This window comes from Bison bison, unplaced genomic scaffold, assembly GCF_000754665.1.
Source record: "Bison bison bison isolate TAMUID 2011002044 unplaced genomic scaffold, Bison_UMD1.0 scf7180017864508, whole genome shotgun sequence".
Classification (NCBI taxonomy): Eukaryota; Metazoa; Chordata; class Mammalia; order Artiodactyla; family Bovidae; genus Bison; species Bison bison.
This window is the reverse complement of record NW_011495064.1, coordinates 4,247,792-4,267,100: the sequence shown is the minus strand read 5'-3', so window position 1 is coordinate 4,267,100 and position 19,309 is coordinate 4,247,792. Positions and strand designations below refer to the sequence as shown.

The following is a 19,309-nucleotide window of genomic DNA, read 5'->3' as shown; positions in this document are numbered from 1 at the left end:
CAGGGCTGATCTCCTTCAGAATGGACTGGTTGGATCTCCTTGCAGTCCAAGGGACTCTCAAGAGTCTTCTCCAACACCACAGTTCAAAAGCATCAATTCTTCGGCGCTCAGCCTTCTTCAGCTTGAAAAAGAAATCTTTGGAGGATGAGAGTCACAGGGGATGGAGAATGAGAGAATGAGAAATGCCAGCACTAAATAAATAAGCCAACCTATCTGCAGGCTCAGGAGCATGGGAATACTGCAGGCCAGTTTTAGTGAGAAAGTCAGATGGGCAGTGATGCTGCAGTTAGGGATGCTGTTCTCTGGGTAATTTGATTCTGCCTTGTTTCCAAAATTCAGAGACTCCAATTCACTCTTTTGCCAGATTCAGTTATCAAGTGATGTATCAACAGATACAGGATCCAAGATACAATACCCTCCTTTTGTTTTATTACTTAATTTCAAGGTCATGTTCTCAGGTTTGCATTGGTGGGGTGGAGATCACTAAATGTTTGATGCTTTAGAATTTTCCACTTAACAAACAGCATGTTTTCACATCAGGTACAGAACATACTTCTATGATGTAAGTAGAACTAGTCTTTGGCTCAAAATCTTGTTGTAAAATCACTGTATTTTTTTTCCTGCCTCAAATCATTGAACTCTGCTGCTGTTGCTGCTGCTGCTAAGTCGCTTCAGTCGTGTCCGACTCTGTGTGACACCAAAGACGGCAGCCCACCAGGCTCCCCTGTCCCTGGGATTCTGCAGGCAAGAACACTGGAGTGGGTTGCCATTTCCTTCTCCAATGAATGAAAGTGATAAGTGAAAGGGAAGTTGCTCAGTCGTGTCCAACTCTTCACGACCCCATGGACTGGCAGCCCACCAGGCTCCTCCGTCCATGGGATTTTTCAGACAAGAGTACTGGAGTGGGGTGCCATCACCTTCTCCAGAACTCTGCTGCAAACAACCCCTAAACAGTACTAGCAGCAGATCCAACATGCTTCTCTGGCCATATTTTGTCCTTAAAGCCAAGTAAAGTATGACTGCTGTGATCAAGATACTACACGTAGGGCCAGGGATCTTCTGACCTTTCCTCTCCATAGAGTACCTAATTATGAGATTAGAACATTTGGAAACTCTTTTGAAACCTAGTGAGGAGAACAAGGCCAGCCTGGAGCATTTTCTGACCTATTCTCTCTCTCCTCTCATTTATACATAGAGGGGTTTGCTCCACCACAGGAGTATCCAGGATCTGTGTCCCTTTTAGACATGAGTTCTGGAGAGAAAATGAGAAAATGACCTTACAGGAAGATGTAAACCAAGGGTGACCAACTCCTGCCCAGTCCCCGAGGCAGCAGAATGGGAGTGACCGACCCATGGTTGCTGCTGTTGGTGTTCAGTTGCTAAATTGTGTCCAATTCTTTGCAAACCCATAGACTGTAGCCCGCCAGGCTCCTCTGTCCATGGGATTTCCCAGGCAAGAATACTGGGGTGGGTTGCCATTTCCTTCTTCATTTCTTCTACCAATGGTAGAGAGTTGAAAAGACTTGGAGAGTTTTCCTTTCTAGGAAATTTGCATTTTAGCAGGAGTCAAACTAAAGCCATAGAAGTGAAGCTCTAAGTGGAATTTCCTGTCCCAGCTCCCTCCATTTCAAGAGGAGGGTAAGTCTCCTTGCAAGATTTCTCAAGCACAGCAGGTCAGTGCTGGGCTCCTGGGGACACTGAGGAGTCCATCCATGAGCCCAAGGCTTAAGAGGGAAGCTGCAACCAGGAGAACGTGCAGAGAATTATTGTCCCATTTCAGAAGTTATGTTGTGGCTGACTCTTTTTCTATCCCATAGACTGTAGCCTGCCAGGCTACTCTGACACTTAGTTGTACTTTCAAATCCAGAGCAGGGTTGGCAAGTGCTTTTGCGGAGCTTTGTTCCCCTCCTCCTCAGGGAATTTCATAATGTTAGAAAACGCAGGAGCAATACACGTCCGCAAATTTCTGTGCAGTTTCTAATAATCCCCTCTCCAGGGGTGGCTTGGTCTTACCCTCATCCTGGTGTGGTTCCTTGAGCTGTGTAAACAGGTGCTTACGAAGCACAGGAAACAATGATAGAATGAAGAAGCCCTGAATGGCCTTGAGTCCAGCACACAGCAGCACTGGACTAGGGAGACTTAACCACTCTGATAGTGAAGTCTCCAACCAAATCTCAATCCATATCAACTCAAAAGGCTTTTGTGGAAGGGTGAAATTTTTTCAGAAAATTGTTTCTTTTTTTTTGGTAGTATCTAAAGTGTGTTAAGTCTCTCAGTAACGTCTGACTCTTTGCCACCCCAAGGACTGCAGCCTGCCAGGCTCCTCTGTCCGTGGAATTCTCCAGGAAAGAACACTGGAGTAGGTTGCCAGTCCCTTCTCCAGGGGATCTTCCTGACCCAGGGATTGAACACAGGTCTCCTGTATTGCAAGCAGATTCTTTACCATCTGAGCCACCAGGGTAGTAGGAAAGGAACCTAATAAATATGCATTAGATGCTGAATCAAATTATTTCTGTAGCTTGAAAAGCACATTTTTAACATCTTCTCAGGGAATATTCCCTCATTGCTCTTTTAGGGAAGAATCAAAGAGAGGAAAACTTGAAAAGGTTTTAAGTATTTAAACCTGAAAATTACTGCAGCTCTGAAGTCTGTGCTTTGGATGTTACTGATAGTCATCCATAGGCAGGCACTTCAGAGATGCACATACTACAGCCACTTCTGTGCCACTGCCTGCAGTGTGGACCACCACCAGCTGACTGCTGCGGTTGTACAGAAACATCTCAAGTGAGGTGATGGTATAAAGAGAAATGCTGGGCCTGTAAGAAAACTTTTCAAAAGAATCTCTGTGCTGCTTACTCTGGTCCACCCATCTGCCCCTAGGTCCATTCTCTGCCCTGCCTTGCCCCATGTTCCAAAAGGCTGACCCCTCCAAGGACAACATGACCCAATTTCTCTTGTTGACTGACTTTCTGATAGGCAGAGCCAATGGGAGGCGGGAGGTCAGAGGGCAGCAAGGAGAGAAGGGCTGGGGCATTGGTTCCAACCTCCCTCCCTGTCTTTTGTCTCTCCACAGATACCGCCCCCCGAAACCCCAACTAGTGGACTGCACTCTTGCAGGCTCCAGTACCACTATTTCCCTCCACTGCTGAAGTCCAGAGGCGCTGACAACTTCCCGCTTTGCCAGTTCTGGGGTGAAATCCCTTTTTAGCTGCCTTGACCTGCCTCCCCCTCTGCAAACAGTCCTTTCATTAATGTTTCTTCACTTGAAGTGACTGAATGAGATTCTGTTTCCTGCCTGGACCCTCCTTATAAGCCCTCTGCACTCAATTTTCCTCCTCCAGCCAGTGAAGTCAATGATCACACCCAAACCTGTTTAGGGTAGAATTTATGCCAATGAAAAAACGATGAAAACTTCCCTGGTGGTCCAGTGGTGGAGAATCTGCCTGCCAATCAATGCAGGGGACCTGGGTTTGACCCCTGGTCTGGGAAGATTCCACTTGCTGCAGGGGAACTAAGACCACGAGTCCCAACGACTAAGCCCATTTGCTCCAACTACTGAAGCTGAGTGCCCTAAGAGCCCGTGCTCTGCAATGAGAGAAACCACTGCAGTGGGAAGCCCACGAACTGCCACGAAGACCAGCTCCCACTCGCTGCAACTAGAGATAGCCCTCGAGCAGCAATGGAGATCCAGCACAGCCAAAAATAAATAAACAAAACAAAAAAAAAAAGATGAGCTGTGTGGCAGGGGAGTGCTGGGGTCCACCCAGCTGAAATCTCTAGCCAAGAGGGGTGCCTTCAGCTTTAGAATAAAAAGGTGTTGATTTTTGTTCTTGGAGCTGATACCCCCCCTCCCCCGCTTTCCACTCCTGAACATCAGGGTACTAGACAGAAACTTTTCTGGATACTATTTAGAGTTGGTGGGAGTGTTTCTTCCCTTCTTTGAACTTCCTCCATTGGCTGGTCTTCCTGAGCAGGATCCTCTCCTAAAATCCCCAGCTAACCATGGCACTACCATGACACAGGCAGCATCTTCTCTTTGGCATCCTTGCCCATCACATCCGGGCGCCTCACTCTCTCTGGGATTTCAGCCCACACTGGCCAGGTGTCCCACCACCATCGTCTCACAGGAGCCCATGGGGGGTCTGGTTTCCAGACGTTCACGTATCGCCTCAGTGTGTGCGTGTGGTTCTTTGTGTGACGGCATCGCGGATGCACAATCCAGACTTGCTAATTCCCCGCCTGCACGCCAGGGGACCCTCTATCTCACAGTCTCCAGGGAGTCAGTCCTCCTATCAGACTCAAGTAGCGGCAGAAGAGACTACAGGTTCCACTCGTGGAATGAGAGGGGCTGGCTAGTCATAAAGGGTTAAGGTGTGATGCCTCCCTTTAAAGAAGGAATACTGCTGCTGCTGCTGCTGCTAAATCACTTCAGTCGTTTCTGACTCTGTGCGACCCCACGGACTGCAGCCCACCAGGCTCCCCCGTCCTTGGGATTCTCCAGGCAAGAGTACTGGAGTGGGTTGCTGTTGCCTTCTCCGAGCTGTATAAAGATGGGTTATGAGGCAGGAATGACAGACAACTGGTTCAATTACTGTTTGGGAGAAAACATAACAAATGACTTTACTTATTCTGACTTCATTTTATACAACTCAAAGAAATTTCTAAGTCTCCTGAACTACTGTTCTCTCGTGTAATGTCATAGTCACAATCCAATATGTTTTCAAATCCAAGTGGTTTCTTTTCATCACTCATTCTCCTATTCCCTTCTCACCCAGTCTCACCCACATCCTCCCACCTGTGGTGCATTTTCCTAATGCTCTCTTTCTCCTGGACAACTTTCCATGGAACGGAACATTTAATTAGCTATTTCTCAAAGCCAAAGCCTCCAGATTCCTTGCTGGCCACAACTTGGAGTAGTAACCATGTGCAGCCAGCTGGGTCAGCTCATCTCCAAGGTCTCTATTCAGGTTGTTCACAGATGCTTATAGCTTAACAAGACTTTCCACCACAGTGTGTTTCAAGGCAGCCAAGGTTACGACTGGGGCTGCCCCACACCAGGCTCCCAGGGAGAACTCAGGAGGTGAATTGTATCTTGGATGCCCTTGGTGCTTTCCACCATCCTGCAGCCCTGAGGGCTCAGGATGGGCTAATGTCGTTGAACTCCTCAATCATGGCAACAAGAGCGGTGCTGGTGAAGGGAGCTTTCCAGTGGAATTTTAAAAGTTCAGAATTAAGAGACTTTCCTGGTGGTGCAGTGGTTAAGACTCTGTGCTTCCAATGCAAGGGGCATGAGTCTGATCTCTGGTTGGGGAACTAAGATCCCACATGCCATGCAGTGTGGCCAAAAATAAAATAAACACCAGAGAGATATTTCTTCATTAAAAAAATAAAAGTTCAGAATTAAGACCTTTCTTTCCATTATGCAGTCAGTAATCCAAGCACCTGTCTCCAAGGATGCCACAGAATGAGTGGATTACAGAAACAGGGAGAACGGTTAAGCATGGGATGTGCCCAGTACAACGTGCTGGGCAGAGCAGGTAAAATAATGATTCACACCCTACATCTTGCAAAGAACTGCCAGGGAAAGTCTGAGTGGAAAAGCAGGGCACAATCTAGCCAGACACTGGCATGTATAACCACTTCTCCCCACCACTAATCCTGACCAACAGAAAAATCATGAAGCTGTCCCAAGCTCAGGAACCAATGTGTGTCTACGCTGGGTGCCAACATATGTCAGGGGAAAGTATCTGAGAGCCACAGACCCTCAGGCTCCATGATGCACCCTCGACTGGATCAAATACAGTGACCACTCCCTTCTGAACACACATGGGCATTTCTGATTGCCTCTCATGCCAACCAACTTTGACCACCTTTTGCTGTGTTATCAATAAACTGTAGGGGATCTTAACAAAAACCAGGTTTCTTCCTCTCCAAATTACAATCATTGATCAAAATCTTTGGCCTTTGCTATTAGAATTTAAAATGAGACTCTAGTTATATCTGAATCAATAAAGATGACTACATATGTGATGGATTTTTCACTGCAGGATCTCAAAAAGTCTTGCAATCCTGAGCTTTGATTTCAACCATTTTTCACACAGAAAGGTTGACACCTGTTAGTGGGTCATGAAATCAATTCAGATAGAAATGAAGTAAAATATCACACAATACCTCACTTATAGTAAGGAGAAGCATCACCTTAATATTACACAGAAAATCTTCCTTTGCAGAGGGCCACACTCACAGTGGAAGAAATTGTGGATCAGCTGCCAAGTATGAACCTCTCCCACCCATTCCTTACCTGTGGACAACTTTCCTGGGCACATGGGTGCTGCCCCGAGCACACAGTGGGGGCTTTGGTCACCTAGTAAAGTGACAGGGCAGTGAAAGGACATCTTTAATCCTTGACCAAAAAAGAGGGTAGCAGTGGATGCACCAATACCATTACATGAATTCAACGTCTTCTCTCGCTGTGGCTCTCACGTCAAGCTCCCACCATCTTTTTCTCCTTTCCTTTCTATGAAGATCTTCAAACTAAAGTCTTCACTTCCTATATTTATTTTCTCAACTTCTATCCACTCCTCCACCTTCTGCAAACTGGCTTCCGCTCCCCAAAGGCCACCAAAACTGTTCTGGCTAGGATCATTACTAATATCCCTCTTGAAAGTCAAATGGCTTTCAGACATCATCCTGTATGATTATTTCAAAACTCCTCAGTAATTCATTAATCGTAAAAATAGCAATGATGGACAATGTGTGTTGAGACAGCGTTTCCCGATGAACATTTAATGCTGCACACTGTCCTGAGCATTTTATGTGAGCTGTCTCATAACCATCTTGCAGGTGGCCATTATGATTTTTCTCACGTAAGGATGAGGGACCTAGGCTTAGACAGTCTAAGGAAGGTCCCTCGGCTGGAGTGTGGCAGTGCTGAGACTTGAATTCAGGTCTTTCTGACTCCAGGCCCAGGGCTCTTGCCACCTCTCCTCCTTGGGCTCCGGCATCACAGCTCTCTACCTGGAGCTTCTGCTTCTCCAGCTGTCCTACACTGGCCCCTCTACAGTCTCCCTTTCTCATTACCTCAAAGAACCTTCAAATCTATCTCCTTAACTCAGACTTTTCTCCTAAACTCCAAACATGTGGCTGCCTATGGGCCTTTCTCACCCAGATGCCCTGGGGACATCCAAGAATCGAGAGGACCTAAAGAGAGTTTCCTTTCCTTTCCTCTCATGGTACCTCTTGCTTCTGTTCTTCCGTTTATTTATTCATTCAAATATTTGGGAGTGCTTACAAGGTGTCAGGCAATACTCCAGCAATACTAGAAATACCTAGAACACAATGGACCAAGTCCCACTCTTACTCTAGTGGAGGATGCAGATCATGAACAAATACATACATAATGTCAGGTGGTGAAATGTGCTATGAAGAAAACAAAAATGTGGTAAGGGGTGAGAGAATGACACGGTGTTTCGAAGGGCTGTCTCCTCAAGAAGCAGAGGGGATACGGATGTGGTGGTTAACAGTGCCTCTGTCTCTTAGCTGTCCAAGATGGGAAGTTTGTGGGTGTGCTCAACTTTGCCCTCTGGCTCACTGCACACATTCACTTTCCACCAACTCATGCCTCTTTCACCTAAACCCTCCATACTGTACTGACTTGGCTCGAGGATCAACGTCTCTGAGTCTGCACCTGGTTTTGGTCTTTTCCCCCTACACTGAGCCTTATCTTGCTGCCAAAATAATCTTTCCAAAACAAAAATCTGTTCATGTTTTCTGCTTGCTGTAAATCTCTCACTGGTATTCATTTCCTACAGGATAGAGTCCCTGATTCTAAGAGAGATTTTCAGTTCCCTGTATTCTGGGTCCATCTTACCTTTCCCTGTCTCGTCTCCTGCCACACCCCTGGTGAATACACCATGTTCTTCCCCTCTACCTGTCTTGGCACACACAAGCTGTTTCTCTCACTCAGAACACTTCTCACACTCCCACCCGCAAATCCCTACACATCCTTCTGGATCAAATTCAATCACCCCCTTCTGTGAAGACTTCCTCAACTCCCCAGCCAGAATTGTTCACTTTTCCCCATCTTCCAGTTGTTCTATGGCTATGCCTCTACTGTCATATTTCTAATACTCTGATATAAGGGTCTGGGTTTTATTCCTTCAATAAATACTTTTGAGCACCCACCATGTGCCAGGCATCATTCTCAGTGGATGTAGCTATGGATACAGCTATAAGTGAGGCCAAACAAGATCTCAGCTCTCATGGAGATTATGCTCTAATACAGTATGTCTCCTACACTGGGCTGAACCCATGTCTCCAGTGGTATTAACAAGCCCCTATTTTGTGTTCAATGTATAGCTTCACCTTGGCAGATCCCAAGGAAAGAGAGAAGAATGTGACAGCCTATTCACTGACTGAGATCACCTGTGCCATGAATCTGATCCATGGTAGGCAGTGAACAAATATTTTTGGATGAAGGAAATTGTGGAAATTATTTTACTTCCCACTCTGTGGACAAGAGAATAAAGAAATAGAACAATTAATTCATATCCCACGAACAATGAGCCTTTGAATCCCACAAATCTAGACAAATTCAGAACACACTTTGTTCTGAATCACAAGAGGCTTCTTTTCACTACATTAGCAACACTCCCGTTTTTTAATTTAATGTAAAGTGTAGATGAAAGAATCCTGCTGTTGCTGCTGCTCAGTCACTCAGTTATGTCTGACTCTTTGAGACCCTGTGGACTGTAGCCCTTCAGGCTCTTCTGTCCATGGAATTTCCCAGGCAAGAATACTGGAGTGGGTTGCTGTTTGCTCCTCCATGTGACCTTCCTAACCCAGAGATCAAAAGCTTGAAAATTCTGCTGTTAGGCAGTAATGTCTTCAGAGCTCAACATGGGAAAGTCCATCATTTAAGACCTGTAATGGTCTGTTTTCTCAACTATAATAAGAGTGGGGCTTGGTCCCTGTGTTTAAGTACTTTTAGTGCTTAGAATAGGGCTTGGCACCTCAGAGGAACTCATAAATATTTCAATGAATAAATGAAGGGACAAACAGAGAGGAAGAGGCATGATGAAAGAAGAGATCTCCAGGGAGAGGGAGTTAATTCATTTTCAGCCTTCTTGATTCTTGGGTGTCCATGGGACATCTAGGTGTGAAAGTCCAATAGACAGAAACACATTTGGGGTCAACAGATGGTGCACTCCAAGGAAAGACTGAACAACTCTTTGAGGGGGTCACTTTGTTTGAATAAAAACAATATTAAGAATCCCAATACATATAAATAAATAAAACAGAATAGGTAAAAGCAAAAATAAAGATATGATAAAACTTTTACACTCTGCAGAAAAGAAATAGCTTTTGACACTAAAGGGGGAAAAAGCCATTTTCAGGGGGAAAATTAAATTAAAATAAGCAAATAAAACACAACAATCTAGAATAGCAAGAACAGAATTTAAAACCAGGCAAAGTCAGTATCATTTAGCAAAGACTGAAATAAAAAATAGATGAATCTCAAAGGTCAATTCCTTGGATATATTTTTTATGCCATCAAATGGTGAATATATGGAAATTATATAGAAGTCAGTAAGATTCTGGATGAACTATTCCAGGTCTACACACACTCTACTACAGTCAGAAAGAGAATATTTATTATACAGGCAGCAAGTATTTAAAGCCCCCAGGTGTTTATGTTCTTTGGGCCAAGAGTCCCACTTCTAAGACCTTATCTTAACAAAATAGTTCAACTGTATGCACCATAGAAGCATCAAAACATCTGAAAGGAAAACTGAAAAAAAAAAAAAAAAACCCAAATGTCCAACATTCAGTGAAGAGTTAAACCAATGAGGGTAGTTATACACCATGGAATATCATGTAACCACAAAAAATATCAATCTGATGGTTCAGCAAAAACAGAAAGAAAGTATATAAGACAATGCTAAATTGAAAAGTAGAATATAAAATGATTATGGACACTCTGTATCTATGTGTAAAATTTATTCAAGGAAGAAAAACAATTAAAAGTAAATGACTGAGGATTTAAAGATGGCGGAGGCATAGGTGGACATGGAGTACATCTCTCTCCACGGATAAATCAGGAATACACCTTCAGACACAGAAGTGTGTGCAGAACACCAGCTGAGAGCAGACAGGAGTGCCTGACCAGTGGAAAAGAATATATAGAACCACACAAAACTCAGTAGGATGAAGGAACTAGGGGCAAAAACAGGAGTGTTAGCAAGACTGGACCTGCCCTCGGCGGGTGGGGGAACTGAAGCAAGGATCTGATCCCCATATCAGGGCAACTGTCTGAGTCAGAGGAGAAACATTTAAGTCTGAGAGGGAAACAGCTGATCTGTGGCAGCCTAAATGGAAGGAGAGTCAGACAGTCCTTGCTGCAGCCATACATATTCTGGACAGGGATGAGGTCCCCTGGAAGGTGCAGTGGCTGGGAGCTGGAGTTTAGGGATTGTGGAGCAATCCCAGGGCAAGGGCTGCTGTTGATTGCGGAGAGACAGATCGAGGGGATGTGAGGGAGGAGACTGTGGTGAGAAATGCCTGTGGAGGAAAGCTGGGCAGCCGTGGAAGCAAGGCGATACTGCATAGTGGGTGGAGCCATCACCATAGCCTCTCTCTCCCTACTATAGCCAGCAGTGGCAGCTGAACAAGAAAGGCTGGCCCAGAGAGTGCCTGACGCACTGAACTACAGAATAGGACCCCACCCAGGGTGCTCCTTTAAGTGCCTGACACCCCGATCTACAGAGTAGGATCCAAACCAGGGGGTCCTCTCTATGTGCCTGATGCACCAAACAACAGAGAAGGACCCCAGGCAAGGAAGCCTTGTAAGTGCCTGAACAGGCAGAGCTATGGAGAAAGACTGGCCAAAGAGGCCTTCTGATCACCAGCTACAAGAGAATCGAAGAAAGACTCTCTGATAGGGCCATAACTCCTACAGCAAAGGCAGTCCATGTCCCTGCACATTTGGTGCCTCCAGGGTCCCTGCAAGCCAAGCAGCTGCACCATCTTCATGTTCAACTCTCACTGGGGCAGAGCTGCCACAGACAAAAAAAAGGCTTGCATCTATGCATGCAGGGTTGCTTTGGTCGTGTCCAACTCTTTGTGGCCCTGTAGACTGCGGCCTGCCAGGCTTCTCTGTCAGGGGGTTCTCCAGACAATACAGGAAGTATTGGTCAATACTGGTTGCCATACCCTTCTGTTGCTGCTGCTAAGTCACTTCAGTCGTGTCCGACTCTGTGCAACCCCATAGATGGCAGCCCACTAGGCTCCTCTGTCCCTGGGATTCTCCAAGCAAGAATACTGAGGTGGGTTGCCATTTCCTTCTCCAATGCATGAAACTGAAAAGTGAAAGTGAAGTCGCTCAGTGATGCCCGACTCTTAGCGACCCCATGGACTGCAGCCTACCAGGCTCCTCCGTCCTTGGGATTTTCCAGGCAAGAGTACTGGAGTGGGGTGCCATTGCCTTCTCTGCCATACCCTTCTAGAGCATTATATTTCCTGCTGTCCTAGCCATCAACTCCCCTGAGTACCTGGTGCTGCCAGAACCCCTTCGACCCAAGCAGCTGCACCACCTCCACACCCGGCCCTCACAGGGGCAAACCCAAGTGCTCCAGGGCATCCTCAAGAGCAAACCCCAGGGGACGACCCACATGCAGAAGTGGAAATAAAACCACAATTGAAACCCAGAGGCAGTGTGGCTAAGGAAGAAGACCTCAAACCTTCCCACCAGCTGTATAAGCTTCAGATTAAATCCACACGATCAACTAGGCAGACTCTGTGTCTATAGAATATATAAAAGGTCATTGAGAGCTCCCACAAAAGAAAACTCAGTAGTTCTGATAGCCGTGGACATTGGAGGCAAGAACACATAGACGTAGGACAAGATTAGAATCTAAGCCGCCCCCACAACAGATCCAGAGATCAGCACAGTGACAGGTCCAGAGATCAGCACAGTGTTGGAGGGCCTCCGTGGGAGGTAAGGTGGACTGTGACTCCCAGTGAAGGAAAGGACTCTGAGAGAAGTGACTCAAGAAAAACATCTATTATTCCTATGTTTTGACTTGTTCTGTAGATTCTTTGGATTTTTTTTCCCCTTTCCCCCTCCTCTGTTGTAGTTGTCAAGTTTATTGGCACTATGAAATCTAATTCAGCTTTTGAGCTTTTTTTCTCTTTTTCTCAGCCACATTTTTTTATTGTTGTTATAAACCTCTGCCTCTACATTGGGCTTTTGCAGTTCTGTGGAGTTTTCCTTGTTTTTTTCCTTTTTCTCTCTTTTTAGCTTTAATTAATTTTTCTACATTTATTCCTTTGTTTGCTTTTCCTACTGTTACTTTCCCCTTGCAGTTAATCTTTAATGTATATAAATCTTCTTTATCTACCTATATTTAACCTTGCATATCTATTCTTTGTTTCTTTTCTTTCTTTCCTTTCCTCTCAATATATTTGTTAGTTTTATTTTCTTCGCTTTATTCCCCAATTGGCACTTTGCTTTAGTTTTATTTTCCAGTTTGTGCTTTAGTAAGTTTTGCTCTTAACTGGTAGATATAATTTTTGGCTTCCTTTATTCACCAGATTAACCTATTGTACTTTATTTTTGTTGGACTCTTGATTTTGATTATGTGTGTATATGCATATGTATATATTCAGTCACACTTTTTTATATTCAGTCACACACATATAATTTTTGATTTTGTTTGTTTAACAGGTCAATCTACTGTACTTTGTTTTAATTGGACTGTTTTTACTTTGCTTATGGGTGCATATGTGTATGTGTATATTCCATTATTTTAATTATTATTTATCTGATTTTGTAACTTCCATTTGTCTGGGGTTCATCTTTGGTTTCTCACTTTGGGGTATCTGTTTTAAGCTCACTTAATGCCATAACAAATCACTTGTGAAATCTTCATTTCTAACCAGAGATCAAGCCCTGAGCCTTTGGAGTGGGAGCACTGACTCCAAGACCCTAGAATACCTGAGTACTAACACTAGGGAGTATCAAATAGTGAGAACTCACACAAAGGAAACCACTTGAGTACAAGACCCAGCATCACCCAACCCCCAGTAGCATCCTAGTAGCATCCTGTGCAGGACACCTCATCTAAACAACAAACAATAAAAATACAAACCCAATCATCAGCAGACAGGATTACCACCTCACTCAGCCTTGCCCAACAGAGGACAAACACACACACACACACACAAACTCAGCATAAATCTCACTCTATCTGAAGCTTACACAAACCACTGGACCAACCTTAGGAGGCCAAAAACCAAAAGAAAGAAAGAATTCAACCCTGAAGCCTGGGAAAAGGTGACCTCAAACACAATAAGTTAAAAAAATTATGAAAAGGCAGATAAATACTACACAAATGAAGGAACAAACTAGAAAAACAGAAGTCCAAATAAATGAAGAGGAAATAGGCAAATTCCCTGAAAAAGAATTCAGAATAATGATAGTAAAGATGATCAAAAATCTTGAAAACAAAATGGAGAAAATACAAGAATCAATTAACAAAGACCTAGAAGAATTAAAGAAAAAACATACAGAGACATACAACACAATTACTGAAATTAAAAATACTCTGGAAAGAATCAATAGCATATTAATAGAATATCTGAAGCAGAAGAACGAATCAGTGAGCTGGAAGATAAAATGGTGGAAATAATTTCTGAAGAGCAGAATAAACTCTGGGACAATATCAAATGCACCAACATTCAAATTACAGGGGTCCCAGAAGACGAGAAAAAGAAAGGGTATGAGACAATTTTTGAAGAGATTATAGTTGAAAATTTCCCCAACATGGAAAAGGGAATAGTCTATCAAGTCCGAGAGGCACAAAGAGTCCCATACAGAATAAACCCAAGGAGAAACACACCAAGATACATACTAATCAAACTAACAGAATAAACACAAAGAAAGAATCTTAAAAGCAGCAAGGGAAAAGCAACAAGTAACATACAAGGGAAACCCCATACGTTTAACAGCTGATCTTTCAGCAGAAACTCAGCAGGCCAGAAGGGAATGGCAGGATATATTTAAAGTACTGAAAGGGAAAAATCTACAACCAAGATTACTGTACCTGGTAAGGATCTCATTCAAAATTGATGGAGAAATAAAAAGCTTTTCAGACAAGCAAAAGTTACGAAAAGTTAAGAGAATTTAGTACCACCAAACCAGCTTTACGACAAGTGTTAAAGGGACTTATATAGTCAAGAAATACAAGAGAAGTAAAAAGATCTACAAAATCAACTTCAAACAATTAAGAAAATGGCAATAGGAATGTATATATCAATAATTACTTTAAATGTAAATGGATTAAATGCTCCAACCAGAAAACACAGACTGGCTGAATGGATACAAAAACAAGACCCATATATATGCTGTCTACAAGAAACCCACTTCAGACCTAAAGACACATATAGGCTGAAAGTGAGAGGATGGAAAAATATATTCCATGCAAATGGCAAGCAAAGAAAGCTGGAGTAGCAATCCTTATATCAGACAAAACAGAGCTTAATATAAAGAATACTACAAGAGATAAGGAAGGATAGTTCAATTTACTTCAGTCACTCAGTTGTGTCCGACTCTTTGAGACCCCACAGACTGCAGCACGCCAGTCCTCCTTGTCCATCACCAACTCCTGGAGTTTACCCAAACTCATATCCATTGAGTTGGTGATGCCATCCAACCCTCTCATCCTCTGTCATCCCCTTCTCCTCCTGCCTTCAATCTTTCCCAGCATCAGGGTCTTTTCCAATGAGTCAGCGCTTCACATCAGGTGGCCAAAGTATTGGAGTTTCAGCTTCAACATAAGCTTCCAATGAACACTCAGGACTGATTTCCTTTAGGATGGACTAGTTGGATCTCCTTGCAGTCCAAGGGATTCTCAAGAGTCTTCTCCAACACCACAGTTGTAGCATCAATTATTCGGCACTCAGCTTGCTTTATAGTCCAACTCTCACATCCATACATGACTACTGGAAAAACCATAGCCTTGACTAGACAGACCTTTGTTGGCACTACATAATGATCAAGGGATCAATCCAAGAGGAAGACATAATAATTGTAAATATCTATGCATCCAACATAGGAGTACCTCAATACATAAGACAAACACTAACAGACATAAAAGGAGAAATTGACAGTAACACAATAATAGTAGAAGACTTTAATTAGGAGACTTTAATTAACAGAAAATTAATAAGGAAACACAAGTCTTAAATGATACATTAGATGAGATGGATCTCACTGATATCTTTAGGACATTCCATCCAAATGCACAAGAATACACTTTCTTCTCAAGTGTACATGGAACATTCTCCAGGATAGACCACATCTTGGATCACAAATCAAACCTGAGTAAATTTAAGAAAACTGAAATTGTATCAAGCATCTTCTCTGACCACAACACTATGAGACTAGATATCATTTATAAGAAAAAATCTGTAAGAAACACAAACACATGGAGATTAAACAATAAATTTCTAAATAACCAACAGGTTACTGAAGAAATCAAAAGGGAAATCAGAAAATTTCTAGAAACAAATGACAATGAAAACACGATAACTCAAAACCTATGGGATGCAGCAAAAGCAGTTCTAAGAGGGAAGTTTATAGCAATACAATCCGACCTCAAGAAACAAGAAAAACATTGAATAGAAGACCTAATTTTACACCTAAAACAACTAGAAAAAGAAGAACAAAAAAATTCCAAAATTAGTAGAAGGAAAGAAATCATAAAGATCTGAGCAGAAACAAATAAAAAAAAATGAAAGAAACAATAGTAAAGATTAATAAAACTAAAAGCTGATTCTTTGAGAAGATAAACAAAATTGACAAACCTTTAGCCAAACTCATCAAGGAAAAAAGAAAGAAGAATCAAATCAACAAAATTAGAAATGAAAATGGAGAGGTTACAACAGACAATGGGGTGACCCCCCCATGTCACACATTGGCAAGGCTGGCAAAATTACAGGGTATCTTTGAAGAGGGCACCCTGGGGCAAGCACATCTCGCTCTGTTGAAGGGGATCCATGACCCTATCACTCTACTGTCTGGAGGGGACCATAACCAAGAAAGAAAAGTTGTCATGTCAGGCAGCTTTCTGGACTTGGAGTTGTGTTAATGAATAAGTGATGACTTGCTAACCAGAAAAAAAAAAAAAAAGAGAGAGAGAGAAAGACTATTATGAACAACTGTATGGCAATAAAATGGATAACCTGGAAGAAATGAACAGATTCTTTGAAAAGTTCAATCTTTTACGATTGAACTAGGAAGAAATAGAAACAATGAACAACCCAATTACAAGCACTGAAATTGAAGCTGTGATCAAAAATCTCTCAGAAAACAAAAACCCAGGACTAGATGGCTTCACAGGAGAATTCCATCAAACATTTAGAGAAGAGCTATTGCCTATCCTTCTAAAACTTTTTCAAAACTCTTTCAGAAAATTGCAGAGGAAGGAACACTTTCAAACTCATTCTACGAAGCCACTATCACACTGATACCAAAACCAGACAAACACAACACACAAAAAAAGAAAAAAGAAAACTACAGGCCAATATCACTGATGAACATAGATGCAAAAATCCTCAACAAAATTTTAGCAAACAGAATTCAGCAACACATCAAAAAGCTCATACACCATGATCAAGCTCGGTTTATTCCAGGGATGCAAGGATTCTTCAATATACGGAAATCAATCAATGTGATACACCACATTAACAAATTGAAAGATAAAAACCATATGATAATCTCAATAGATGCAGAAAAAGCCTTTGACTAAATTCAGCACCCATTTATGATTAAACTTTTAAATGCACATTAAAAAATGTGCATAGAAGGAACCTACCTCAACATAGTAAAGCCAATATATGATAAGCCTACAGCAAACATTATTCTCAATGGTAAAAAGTTGAAAGCATTCCCCCTGAGGTCAGGAACAAGACAAGGGTGTTCACTTTTACCACTATTATTCAACATAGTTCTAGAAGTCCTAGCTACAGCAGACAAGAAAAAGAAATAAAAGGAATTCAGATTGGAAAAGAAGAAGTAAAGTTCTCACTGTTTGCAGATGACATGATACTGTACATAGGAAACCCTAAAGATAGTATCAGAAAATTACTAGAGCTAATCAGTGAATTTAGCAAAGCTGCAGGATACAAAATCAATACATAGAAATCACTTGCATTTCTATATACTGACAATGAAAATACAGAAAGAAATTAAGGAATCAATCCTATTCACCATTGCAACAAAAAGAAGTATCTAGGAATAAATTTACCTAAGGAGACAAAAGAACGGTACACAGAAAATTGTAAGACACTAATGAAAGAAATCAAAGGTGACATAAACAGATGGAGAGATATTCCATGTTCCTGGGTAGGGAGAATCAATATTGTGAAAATGACTATATTAACAAACACAATCTACAGATTCAATGTGATCCCTATCCAATTACCAATGACATTTTTCACAGAACTAGAACAAAAAATTTCACAATTCATATGGAAATACAAAAGACCTGAATAGCCAAAGTGGTCTTGAGAAAGAAGAATGGAGTGGAGGAAACAAACTCCCTGACTTTAGATTATACTACAAAGCTACAGTCATCAAGACAGTATGGTACTGGCACAAAAACAGAAATATAGACCAATGGAACAAGATAGAAAGCTCAGAAATAAACCCATACACCTATGGGTACCTAATTTTTGACAAAGGAGGCAAGAATATAAAATGGGGCACACAGCCTCTTCAATAAATGGTGCTGGGAAAACTGGACAGCTACATGTAAAAGAATGAAATTAGAACACTCCCTAACACCAAACACAAAGATAAACTCAAAATAGATTAAAGACCTAAATGCAAGACCAGAAACTATAAAACTCTTAGAGGAAAACATAGGCAGGACACTTGATTACATAAATCAAAGCAGATCTTCTATGACCCACCTACTAGAGTAATGGAAATAAAAACAAAAGTAAACAGGTGGGATCTGATTAAACATAAAAGCTTTTGCACAGCAAAGGAAACTATAAGCAAGGTGAAAAGACAGCCCTCAGAATGGGAGAAAACAATAGCAAATGAGACAACTGACAAAGGATTAATTTCCAAAATATACAAGCAGCTCATACAACTCAATACCAGCAAAATAAACAACCCAATCAAAAAGTGGGAAAAAGACCCAAGCAGACATTTCTCCAAAGAAGACACACAAATGGCTAACAAACACATGAAAAGATGCTCAACATCGCTCATTATTAGAGAAATGCAAATCAAAACTACAATGAGATATCACCTCACATCAGTCAGAATGGCCATCATCAAAAACTCTACAAACAATAAATGCTGGAGAGGGTATGGAGAAAAGGGTGGCTCAGATGGTAAAGCATCTGCCTGCAATGCAGGAGACCCAGGTTTGATCCCTGGGTCAGGAAGATCCCCTGGAGAAGGAAATGGCAATCCACTCCAGTACTCTTGCCTGGAAAATTCTATGGATGGAGGAGCCTGGTGGGCTACAGTCCATGGGGTCGCAAAGAGTCGGACATGACTGAGCAACTTCACTTTCTTCTTTCTTTCCTGCACTGTCAGTGGGAATGTAAATTGATATAGCCACTATGGAAGAAGGTATGGAGATTTCTTAAAAAACTAGGAATAAAACCACATGACCCAGAAATCCCACTCCTAGGCATATACCCTGAGGAAACCAAAATTGAAAGACACATGTATCCCATTGTTCATTGCAGCACTATTTACACTATTTACAACAGATGAATGGATAAAGAAGTTGTGGTACCTATACACAATGGAATATTACTCAGCCTTAAAAAGGAATGCCTTTGAGTCAGTTCTAATGAGGTGGATGAACCTAGAACCTATTATAGTGAAGTCAGAAAGAGAAAGATAAATATTGTATTCTAATGCATATATACAGAATCTAGAAAAATGGAACTGAAGAATTTATTCACAGGGCAGCAATGGAGAAACAGAGAGAATAGACTTATGGACATGGGGAGAGGGGAGGAGAGGGTGAGATATAACATGGAAACTTACATTACCATGTGTAAAATAGATGGCCAAGGGGAATTTGCTGTATGGCTCAGGAAACTCAGACAGGGGCTCTGTGTCAACCTGGAGGGGTAGGATGGGGAGGGAGATGGGAGAGGGCTTCAGGAGGGAGGGGATATATGTATGCTGCTGCTGCTGCTAAGTCGCTTTAGTTGTGTCCGACTCTGTGCGACCCCGTAGACGGCAGCCCACCAGGCTCCCCCGTCCCTGGGATTCTCC

At 42.4% G+C, this 19,309-nt stretch overlaps 1 protein-coding gene across 4 annotated transcripts in view; it reads right to left on the bottom strand.

Moving 5' to 3' along the window:
• The window catches only part of VWA3B (von Willebrand factor A domain containing 3B), a 200,621-nt gene that overhangs the window by 21,902 nt on the left and 159,410 nt on the right, over window positions 1-19,309 (bottom strand). The window lies entirely within an intron of this gene.